We start from the raw sequence: 10671 nt of genomic DNA on the forward strand, positions 1-10671 counted from the left end.
CCTTTTGCATTCTTCTCTATCTATGTCAACTTTATCTGGATACTCACTGCAAATGCTCATGTGGGCCAATTCCATTACATTGCTCCACCCAAAATTTGCTGGATACCATTATCTAGAATAATTGAGCTGATTTCAATATAAATCAAAAAAAGCCACTCTCTGAATAACGTTTGGTGATTTAAATTGATGGCCCTGTATACCTTAAGGGTCTGTGGTAACATAGCCTGGCCAATTTCTCTTTTGCCCCTGGCTCTATTGGGTCTCATCCTACCTACCCAGGCTGACCTTTTGCCCTGCCCCGCACTGCAGCCAAATCAAAGGACTCACAGCTGCCCTTGTGCTCCTGGCTATTTCAAGCATTCTGTGACTTTGTTCATAGCGATCACTCAGCCTGAAGCATCTTTCCTCTCTCTCCATTTCTCTCCACTTTTCCTTCCTTGCTTTTACCAATCCCCGAATACTCAAAATCCACAATATTATACTCAAAGCAGCTTTCATTGACCTTTCTCTCCCATTTCCACCCATTATCAAGTACTTTCTCCTGTACATACTTCTTTAGAGCAATGATAAGCCCTCAAATAAACTTATAGCAAGAAAAAAATAAACATACAAAACACCACAAGCAAATTAGTCAATGTAAAAGTGACCAGAATCTGAGGAAGGTCCACAGTGGAGAAGAAAAGTAAGAGGCCCAGTCATGCAAATGGGCCAGATGGGGATTAAGGGATCCTACTGTAAAAAGGCCAAATGAACAACCAGAGCAGTCTCTGTTGTTTCTAAGTTAAACATTTTTATTTCTCAGTTGAATCTATTTCTTAGAAATAAACACATCCCAGGACTGAGAAAGACTGTGACTCTGAGAAGATGATCCCCTTCTACACTCTACAGATCTCCAGGTTGCACTCCGAGCTCTGGTCAAGGCAAGGGACACTCATGGGAGCAGCCACATTCATCTTGGACGTTAAAGGGATGACATCAGTCACAGCCATCTCACCTTGTTCCCTAAGACTCCAGAAGGACATTGGAATTATAGCAAAAACAGCCCCACCAGTGCTCCCACTGGGCATGTCAAGGTGATTTAGGATAAGGCTGCAGGAGGAACACTTCAGCCTAATCCATAGAGACCGTGGGATGTTATTTCCTGGCTTGTTCTTTATTTCTCAGCTGAGGATGGTACTAATTTCCTGTAATAAACTTTAATCGTTTGGGCACTTCCTCATTATTTTTTTATTCTTTTGGCAACAGATTTATTAAGATGTAATTCATATACCATACAATTCACCCATTTAAAGTGTACAATATCATGGCTTTCAGTATATTCGAATAATTTTGCAGCCATTACCACAGGCAATAGCAGGACATTTTCATTACCCCAATAAGAAACCTCTGAACCATTAGCCATCATCTCCCCAAATCCCCATCATCCTCCAGCCCAGCCAACCATTAAGCTATTTATTTTCTCTATATATATATTTGCCTATTACTGACTGTTGAGGGCTGAAGTATGTCCCCCTGAAATTCAAAGGTTGCAGTCCTAACTCCTAGTACCTCAGAATGTGACTTTAGTCTTTAAGGAGTTGATGAAGTGAAAGTGAGATCAAAAGGATGAGCTGTAGTCAAATATGAGTAGTAACATTGAAGAAGAAATTTGGGCAGAGTTATTGAAGGAAGCCCATGTGAAGACACAGAGCCGATGGCCATCTCCGAGCCAAGGACAGAGGTCTCAGAAGAAACAAACCCTGCTAACACCTTGATCTCACATTTCCAGCCTCCACAACTGTGAGAAAATAAATTTATATTGCTTAAGCCACCTACTTACCCAGTCTGTGGTAGTATTATGGCAACCCTAGCAAACTCATACCTGGACATTTCCTATAAATAAAATCATACAATATTTAGTTCCTTTGTAACTGACTTCTTTCCCCTGGCATAATATTTTCAAGGTTTATCCAGATCGTAGCATGTATTCTTACTTCATTCCTTTTTATGACCAGATAATATTCCACCATATGGATGCACACATTTTGTTTATCCATTAATTATTGATGAACTCTTGGGTGATTTCTACTTTTTGACTATTTTGAATAATGGTTTTCTAAACCTTCATATGAAAGATTTTGTGTGAATTATGGTTCGGTTTTCTTTTTTTTAATATTTATTTTTTAGTTTTCGTCGGACACAACATCTTTGTTTGTATGTGGTGCTGAGGATCGAACCCAGGCCTCACGCATGCCAGGCAAGCGCGCTACCGCTTGAGCCACATCCCCAGCCCCATGGTTCAGTTATCTTGGGTAAATATCTAAGAATGGAATTTCCTGGAAACAGGTAATTCTATGCTTAACCTTTTGCAGAACTGCCCATTGGTTTTCGAAAGGGTCTGTACCATGTCACATTTCTAACAGCAACTTATGAGGGTTACATTTTTTTCCACATCCTCACCAGCACTTGCTATTATTTTTCTTTTTGATTACAGCCATTTTAGTGGGTACCTTATTGCATCTCAATGTGGTTTTGATTTCCATTTTTCTTATGGCTAATGATGCTTGTTGGCCATTTGTATTCTTACATAATGTCTATTCTGATCCTGTGTCCATTTTTAATTCACTTATCTGTCTTTTCATTGCTGAGTTATAAGATTTCTTTACACAGAAAAAAATACAAGTCTCTTATCATCTATATGATTTACAAAGTTTTTCTTCCATTTTATGGGTTGTCTTTTCACTTTCTTGATCGTGTTTTTTGAAGCACAAATAGTTTTAATTTTTATGATATCACACCTTTGGACGATATTCCAAGTTATAAGCTGCATCATTCCAGGGTAGGGCTACATAGAAATCTTGCATACCTGGAGTTCCTTTTAGATAGGGTAACCTCAATTCCACAAATTAAATTGACACATAAGACTCTTGGATTTGGAAATGAGCAGCCTGAGGAATTGGCTGCATGAGAAGGAATTGGTGTGATGGTAGAGGCACCTAGATCTTTGAGAACAGCACTGCCAGAGCTCCTTATACCATCTTAAGTTTCCTCCCAGATGCAAAGCAATGGTGGCAAAGACAATTTTTCCCAAGAATCTCCAGTGGTATGGCCAGGCATTGCTCCCAGATGGCTCAGAGCCTACTCTCTGGCCCATCTTGATTTCCCACGATCTACTTGATGTTCTTCAATAAACCCCTTTCCTGCTTAAACGAACCAGAATGGATTCTGTTTGCAACTCAGAACCCTGACCAATAAATAGCCATTTGAATTAGAATAAAGGAATTCTGGGATTTCAGAAACTACAGAATGTGTTACTTCCACAAAAGTAAATTTATTTCTGTCTTTTTTTTTAAAGTGAGACCTCTTATAGTTTATCAGTTTGGCCCTGTTTTCTTACAATTCTTTAAACAAAACCCACGCAATTCTTAATACAAATTCAAGACTTTCAAACAGCATAATTTTCCCTCATGGGAAGTTTACAGAAGTGCGGTGAATGTGCTCAGTTTATCCACAGACTTAACTCATCTAATGATCAATGGATGAAGCGCAGGGGGCAATTGTGAACCCAGGTGGTGGAACAGAACACAGATGTTGGCCTCATGGAAATAGCCCGGAGCACTGGTCCTACTGGTTTGAGCTTAAGATGCTGCACAATAACCAGGAAATGAGACCTACCTTTTTCTGAAGAAAAATGAATAACAGTCTTGGAAAAAGGTAATATTACAATTGTTCCTTATGAATTGTTAGACCAACCCCAACTAGATTTAAGGAAGAGACTATTGGTCTTTCCTTGGTTCTGGTCCCCATTTGGATTCCTAAGCCAGTTCTACATGTAGAGCTTTGAGACTTCTCAAATGTTTATGGAAGCCTCCTTGGACTGTCCCAAATTCACCAGATATTTTCCCAATACTCTTTTGACTTGATTAATAATTGGATCTTATATAAGGGGAACCACATTAATGAAAGAAGTCATGTTCAAAAAAAGCAAGACATTATGGAGATCAAGAATGCTTTTTTGTAAACTCAAGGCCACCAATGCCTATTCCAAACTTTAAATCTTCAGAGATCAAAAGTCCTGCTAGAGGATAAAGCATACCAAAGCCATAGAGAAACGTTAGTTTTGGCAAGATGAGCAAAGAGAAGTGGGAAGAAAGTAAGCAAACAAAATATAGAGAGGAAATTCTACCTTGACTCTTTTCACAGAAGTTTCATTGAAAAACAACAAACAATCAGCCAGCAGTCTTTTTATATCATTGAACAAATAATTAAAGGAAAAATATTCAAAATGAGTGACCTCTGCAGGCTCTGCCCTTTGCAACACGTGAAACTCTGAGGCTAGAAAATTTTATGGAATTTAATTTCTTCGGTAATTAAGAGAAGGCCAAACATCATGTTAACAGCCTCAGGTGGATGGCATTTCCCTTCTAGGTAAAAAATAGACTCACTCTGAAGCCCGTACTGGCAGGGACCATTTCTATGATTTATTATTAGAGATGTTTCTCTGAACATACAGGGCACCAGAAGCCACAGAAATGAGGTGTAGAGTTCTCTCCTGAGTATGAAGTCCATCTTCAGTGAGGGTTTCATTGCAATTGTCATTGCCAATGGTGACATTTTCTTTTCCTTATTTTTTCAAGTGGAGAAAATTCAGTCTGAGTGCTTGTGTTTAAAAAATAAAGCAAAATAAGGAGAGAGAGAGAGAGAGAGAGAGAGAGAGAGAGAGATTAAGGGGAAGGGGGGGAAGAAATGAAAGAAAAGAAATATACTTACTCTTCTTCAGTGTGGATATTCCATTGGGTCAAAATCCATCCCTGAAACAACAATTCAATGGCCTTTAATAAAGATATCAAGTCCAGTACTCCACCAAAGAGAGATAAGAAGTCATTCAGCTGTTTTCCCAATGGAAACAGCAGAAATGCTATTCAAATCTCCCACCACAGTTGCCAATTTCCATTGATTAAAAAAATAAGACCTTATTGGTTTAGAGAACAATAATGCCATTTGCAAAGTTGACTATAGAATGAAAACATTTCTTCTTTCCTTAGCACATATGCCTCCAAAAATTATAAACACAAGCAAAGAGCAGAAAAGATCTTTCATTTCAGATTTACTGAGCTCAGAATTAGGACTCCAGGTAGGCTGAGTGATATACAGTCTATAGTGTTAGTTCTTTTGCAAGCAGAACTCATGTCAATAGAATAGGGTAAATAAGGTGAATTGGGTTTCATAGTGAAAGCTCCAGAAATCTGCCCTGTACAGTCAGTCTGGCAGTTTAAGCCCAACTGCAGCTGCTGGCCTCTGCCCAAAGAAAGAAGTCCAACCACATCCTCTACCTGGGTGCACCTGAATTTATGCCTCATTTCTTTGCTTGCTCCATGCTCTGTGAAACTGATCTGAGTATATTTCATTTTCATTGAGAGAAACCCAACTCCAGGTCACAAAAATCAATAAGAGCCCTGTATTCAGTTTGGCTGCAAAGTTAGAGAACAAGGTGAGAAATGGTCCCTAAGTTAATAAAAGGAAATAGAACACACACATATATGCTTGCCCACATTCAGGTGTCTGAACTCACTTCCATATGGGCTGCCAGACAAAACTAATTGTAAACCAAGCTGGCGGACAGCACAGAGAGTGATTAGTTGTCATGAACATAATAAGAATATCTCCCCTCTCCTCCCAAAGGTGAAGAAAGATAACAAAAGTAATGTGAATGAGATCTGAGGGTATCACCAAGGGCAGTAATTCCCATCTTTTTTTTTAACATCAGTATGATTTCTTTTCTTCTTATTTATTTTTTAACTTTATTTATATTTTATGTGGTGCTGAGGTTTGAACCCAGTGCCTTACACATGTTAGGCAAGCCCTCTACCACTGAGTCACAGCCCTAGTCCCAGTAATGCCCATCTTTTGCTGAGATTTAAGTCACTTGATACATCATTTGAAAAATATGGACATAGATATACCTATAGCACATGAAGGGAGGGTGAGGGAAAATTTTTAAAAATTTTAACCTGTTATAAGGTAAAGAGAGCATTCCTGTCCTAAGGTCTCAGACCAGGGTCCTTTCTTTGGAAAATACCTCAAAATTTTATAGCAAGTTTAGGTAACACATGTAATCACCCATGCATGGTGCAGGGTAGGTGGATGTTTAATTGAAATATCCCAGGGAGTTAAGGCTGCAGTTGAGGAAATTGACTTTTGAGAGCAAGTGCAAAGAAACCCTCACTTGCTGTCAGATTTGCCTGTGGATTCTCAGTGCTGGAGTAATCTCACAGGCTGGAAAGACCTTATTCTGGATACAGTATCAATAATCTCCCAGATTCTGGGATAAAACTCCCAGAAGCTCAGACTGTTCCCTCAGATCTGTCTCCACAGATTCAAGAGAATAAACCTTTATCCACATGTCAATATCTCACTGAAACATTCCTGAGCAGAGATGTCTTCTGGTTGCCCTTCTCCTCTGGGAAAAATAGGAAACTCATTTGGACCTTCATCTGGTCTCCTCTGAAAAATTCTGGGAGTGACTTTTTCGTCAGAGGTGTTAAGGCAAGAGAATGTCCCTACTAGAGTAAGAGCAGAGCTGACCCCACCACAGTGCTAAATAATTCCTGTATTAACCACATGTAACCTTCACAGCAAACCCTGAAGAAGAGTCAATGATTTTCCTTATTGTGCAGATGAGAAAGCTAAGACACATGGAGGCCAGTGACTTGTCCAATGCTGTGTAGCTCAGGCATGTGCTGTTGAGCCTCTGAAGAGTGTGTGTGTGTGTGTGTGTGTGTGTGTGTGTGCACGTGCGCGTGGTTTATGACCAGCCAGTTCTTTGCAGCTCTTGAACTAGGTAACTAAAGCCACTAGGAAAGACTACTTCCATGGTCCAAACAAAGAGTATGGCCTAACTTGCTTGGGCCTGGCAAGGCCCTTCCTGCTGTTCTAACATGTCTGCCCCCAACACATGTTCCTGACAATGTGCTCCTGACATATATATTGTAGATTCATGGGGGTTTTTTTGTTTGTTTGTTTGTTTGTTTTTTCACTTCTGACTATAGCAGAACTCTTTCTCCTTTCGGGCTGAACATCTGCCTCCCAAAGGTCATTTTAGGAACATTTCTTCTACCCTTGCTATATGGTAGTAAGAAAACAGACATTCGAGACAGTTTTGAGCATGAATCCTGGGCCACTGACATAGGACCTCAAGTTCAGAATGTAATCAAACATCACTAGCTAGCCCAGCCTGGAGATGTAGTGCAGAGAAGGTACAGTTCTGGGTCAGACAAAGAAGCAGTGTTAACTCATCCTGAGGTATGACTGTGATAAACTGAAAACCCAAGCTGATCACGTGGCCATCGAGGGTACAAAGTCCTCTAAGAGGAACTAATGGAGGGCCACTGTCACTTGGGAATTGTCATCAGCATCTGTGAGAACTTCCAGAGAAGAGGCCTTTTCTACCATGCTCTGGGGCAATGGTTCCAAAATGGAGCTTGTGTCCCATGGCCCTCATCTTCTTTTGTCAGTGTCTCCCCGTTTCTCTTGCCTGGGAGATGGCTGACTCCAGAACCTCTTCCTCCAGCTTTATGCCCTATGCAGGGAGCTGAGAAAGGGAATCAGAAGAGCTTTCATGATAAGAGACCTGACCAGCCAGGCCGGGGACCAGTTTCACTGCATGTTACATTGGCAGTGATCCACACTGGTCCTGAAGAATCCCAGCTGCTGAGTCAAGATGGTGCCCACACGTCTAGAGCTTCTGGGAAACAGGGAACTGGAATGCGGCCCTGCTTCAGTGTGCCAGACCAAGTTTGCGGTAAGCACTGTGTACTCAGCTCTCAGCATCTCTACTGAGATAAGTGCTCTGAGATGGGATGGAGCTGGACAGTTGAAAGCCTTTGAATATATGCACTGTGAATGGAAACAGGGTTGATCTCTTGAAGAGGACTGAACTTAACATCTGCCTGTTTCCGAAAAGTAGGTTTTCTGGAATTCTACTCTAGGGACTGAAGGAAATAAACTCAGTTATAAAAACTATCTCAGTTATAAAAACTCCCTTACAATGTGCTCTAAAACTAGAAATGATTCAAATGACCATCAGTAAGTGGCTGGATAATGAAATCATGGTGAATCTATACAATGGAATATTTACTCAGCAATAAAAAGGAATGCATTATATTATTATGTTTGAGAGCATGGATGAATCTCAAAACAATTGTTCAGAGTGAAGAAGTCAGATGAAAGAGAGGCCATATGGTGCCATTCCATTTATATAAAGTTTTAAAAAATACAAATGAATCTCTACTGACAGAAAGTACGTGAGTGGTTGTCTGAGGATAAGGATGTGGGCCAGGGAGAAGCAGGAGGGAGGGGCAGCGGGGAACTTTCAGGGATGATGGATTATTCATAATGGATTATTCATGGTCATTTCATAGACATATACATATATCAGAACTTTTCAAAGTATACATATCCGTGCTGGTTGGCTTTTTATCACTGTGACAAAGTACGTGAGATAAACAAAGAAGGAAAGATTGATTTTGGCTCACAGTTTCAGAGGTTTCCATGCACGGTCACTCGTCTCCTCTCCATTGTTTCTGGGCCTGTCGTGAGGCAGGACATCATGGCAGGAGGGCAAGCGAGAGGAAAGCTATTTTTACCTTGTGGTGACCAGAAAGCAGAGAAAGAAAGAGAGATGAAGGATTCAGGGTCTCCATAGACCATTCAACATCACACCTTCAGTGACCTACTTCTTCCAACTAGGCCACCCCTAAAGTTTCCCCCACCTCCCAATGATTCCAACAACTAGGGACCAGGCCTTTGACACATGAGCCCTTGGGGGATATTTTAGATCCAAATTATAACAGTATTGAATATGTGTAGTATATTGCACATCAACAACACTTCAAGAAAGCTGTAAAAAGAGAGGCATAATATTATACAAGGTGCTTCATACTGCGCCTGGCATCTGGTCTATGCTTGATAGATTAGAGCTACATTATCATTTTCACCCTGTTGAGTTCAGCAGGCTCTCCCATACAAGGAACATCTATTCTCCTCCAGAAACATTTGGAACCTCAGAACCCCCCCCCTCGCCATCCTGCCCCTGCCCATTTGTAAAAATAAGAAAGGTTTCCTGGGGTGAGTTTGAGAAGTTCCAGGGAGACCACCTGGACATGACCAAATTCCCACTGTACCCCTAAACTTTGGTCCATTAGTGATTCCTTTCTCAATTAAATGTTTATTTAAAAACACACACACACAAATATGCCTTGACAGGAATAGTTTTCAATTTCTTTTTCTTCTAGAAAGAAAGAAAGGGAACAGACAGACAGTATTGGATCAGAGGGTGAAATACCGACAAGGAGAAATTTTTTTCTCAAAGATGGATCTCAGTAAGTTTGCTATTTTGGGGTCATTATCTCGTAAAGGCATTGGTAGCCTCTGTATTTGTGTCACTGAAATATGGGGAGAGTGTTTCAATCTGCTCTAAGGATCAGCATCTGGCACTCCTCAAATCCATACAGAAGGTTCTAGACAAAAAGGGAAATTTGGGCTGCTATTTTAATTAAGTGAAAGTCAATCTGACACTTCACTAATTTTTAACTTCCTAATTTTCTAGGCCCCTAAACTCAGTCTCTTGGTTACTGGACAAGCAAGTTGTTTTTGCTCACTTATTTTGCTATTTTTTCTGAAGGTTTTTCTGTCCCCTCATAACCCAAGAGCTGGGATGCTCGATTTAGTTTCAAAGAGAAGAATCATAAAATAAATCAGAGAAGGTCTACTATTAAAAACTAAAACCCAAAGCAGCCAGAGGCCTGTGCCTGGACTCGACCACCTCAGGCCAGCTCTGGCAGGTTCTCTGGCCCCTGATGGCAATGTTGATTGTTCCACCTGATCAGGTGCCTGACTCAGGGACTCCACCTACACCTGCATGTGAGTCAGTGCCCATTCAGACCCCCACCCCCCTCACGTCTTAGATAATGAAGGACTGACCTGCCTGTAGGAGGGGCCACCCCCTCATACACACACATCCCTGGTGAACTTAGAAAGCGGTGGCAGGGCTGGCAGGCCCCACAGACGCAGAGCTTTGCACCCACCTCAGAAATATCACAAGGAAGAAGACAGAGGTCATGGAAGGAAGTGTACACAGAAGTGTCCCCAAAGCCTGAGTTAGTCAGCTGATTAATAGCTGACCCTGAGTAAAAGGGCAAAGTCTGCAAAGCACAGTTTTTTTATTCTACAAATGTTCACCGAACAACTACTGCACAACAAGCCCTTTAATAAATGTAGAGAAACACAGGTGAATAAGAAATAAGATCCCACAGTGTGACTGGAGCTACAGACTTAACCAACTCAAATAGCAGGCTCTGATCAGGTGGTCTGCCCCCCAGGGGGCCCCTTCTCCCCCCTGCCAGGTCCCAGCTGCACTTCCATTCTTGGATGATATTATTGTCTGTATTCCTCTCAAATCCACTTCTCTCTCATTTGCCCATTCCTCTTGCACTTAATACCTATTTTCTGGGGAAATCTACTGACTGATCACTCACGGATTCTGTTACCTTTTTTCAAAGATGTTTTTTTAAGAAGGTGTCCAGGGTGGGAGGTTGTTCCAGCAGAACAAAACTTTATCCCAAAGAATCGTACCTCTGATAGCAAAATTTTTGTCGTGGCAGAATGGCTCAAAATAGACTTTTTAATAGTGAC

General features: G+C 41.0%; 1 long non-coding RNA gene and 1 other non-coding gene across 4 annotated transcripts in view; one reads left to right on the forward strand and one right to left on the reverse strand.

The window, feature by feature from the left end:
• LOC124090794 (uncharacterized) overlaps positions 1-10147 on the reverse strand; it is a 58189-nt gene extending 48042 nt beyond the window's left edge. For 2 of the 3 annotated variants that reach the window (XR_006851223.2, XR_006851224.2), the window contains exons 1-3: positions 9961-10147; positions 8514-8624; positions 4750-4790 (exon numbers count right to left, since the gene is read on the reverse strand). This is a non-coding gene — a long non-coding RNA (uncharacterized LOC124090794). Of the gene's footprint in view, positions 1-458; positions 4603-4749; positions 4791-8513; positions 8625-9960 lie in introns of those variants that run through there. The other variant, XR_006851222.2, reaches the window with a different exon arrangement.
• Positions 4429-4640, forward strand: LOC124090887 (small nucleolar RNA U3). Its single transcript, XR_006851271.1, has one exon. It is a non-coding gene; the product is annotated as a small nucleolar RNA U3 (small nucleolar RNA).
• Positions 10148-10671: the final 524 nt, after the last annotated feature.

The sequence above is a fragment of the Marmota monax genome, unplaced genomic scaffold, assembly GCF_021218885.2.
Source record: "Marmota monax isolate L192 unplaced genomic scaffold, Marmota_monax_Labrador192_F-V1.1 WCK01_AAM20220418_F8-fsc00010, whole genome shotgun sequence".
In the NCBI taxonomy this organism is placed as follows: domain Eukaryota; kingdom Metazoa; phylum Chordata; class Mammalia; order Rodentia; family Sciuridae; genus Marmota; species Marmota monax.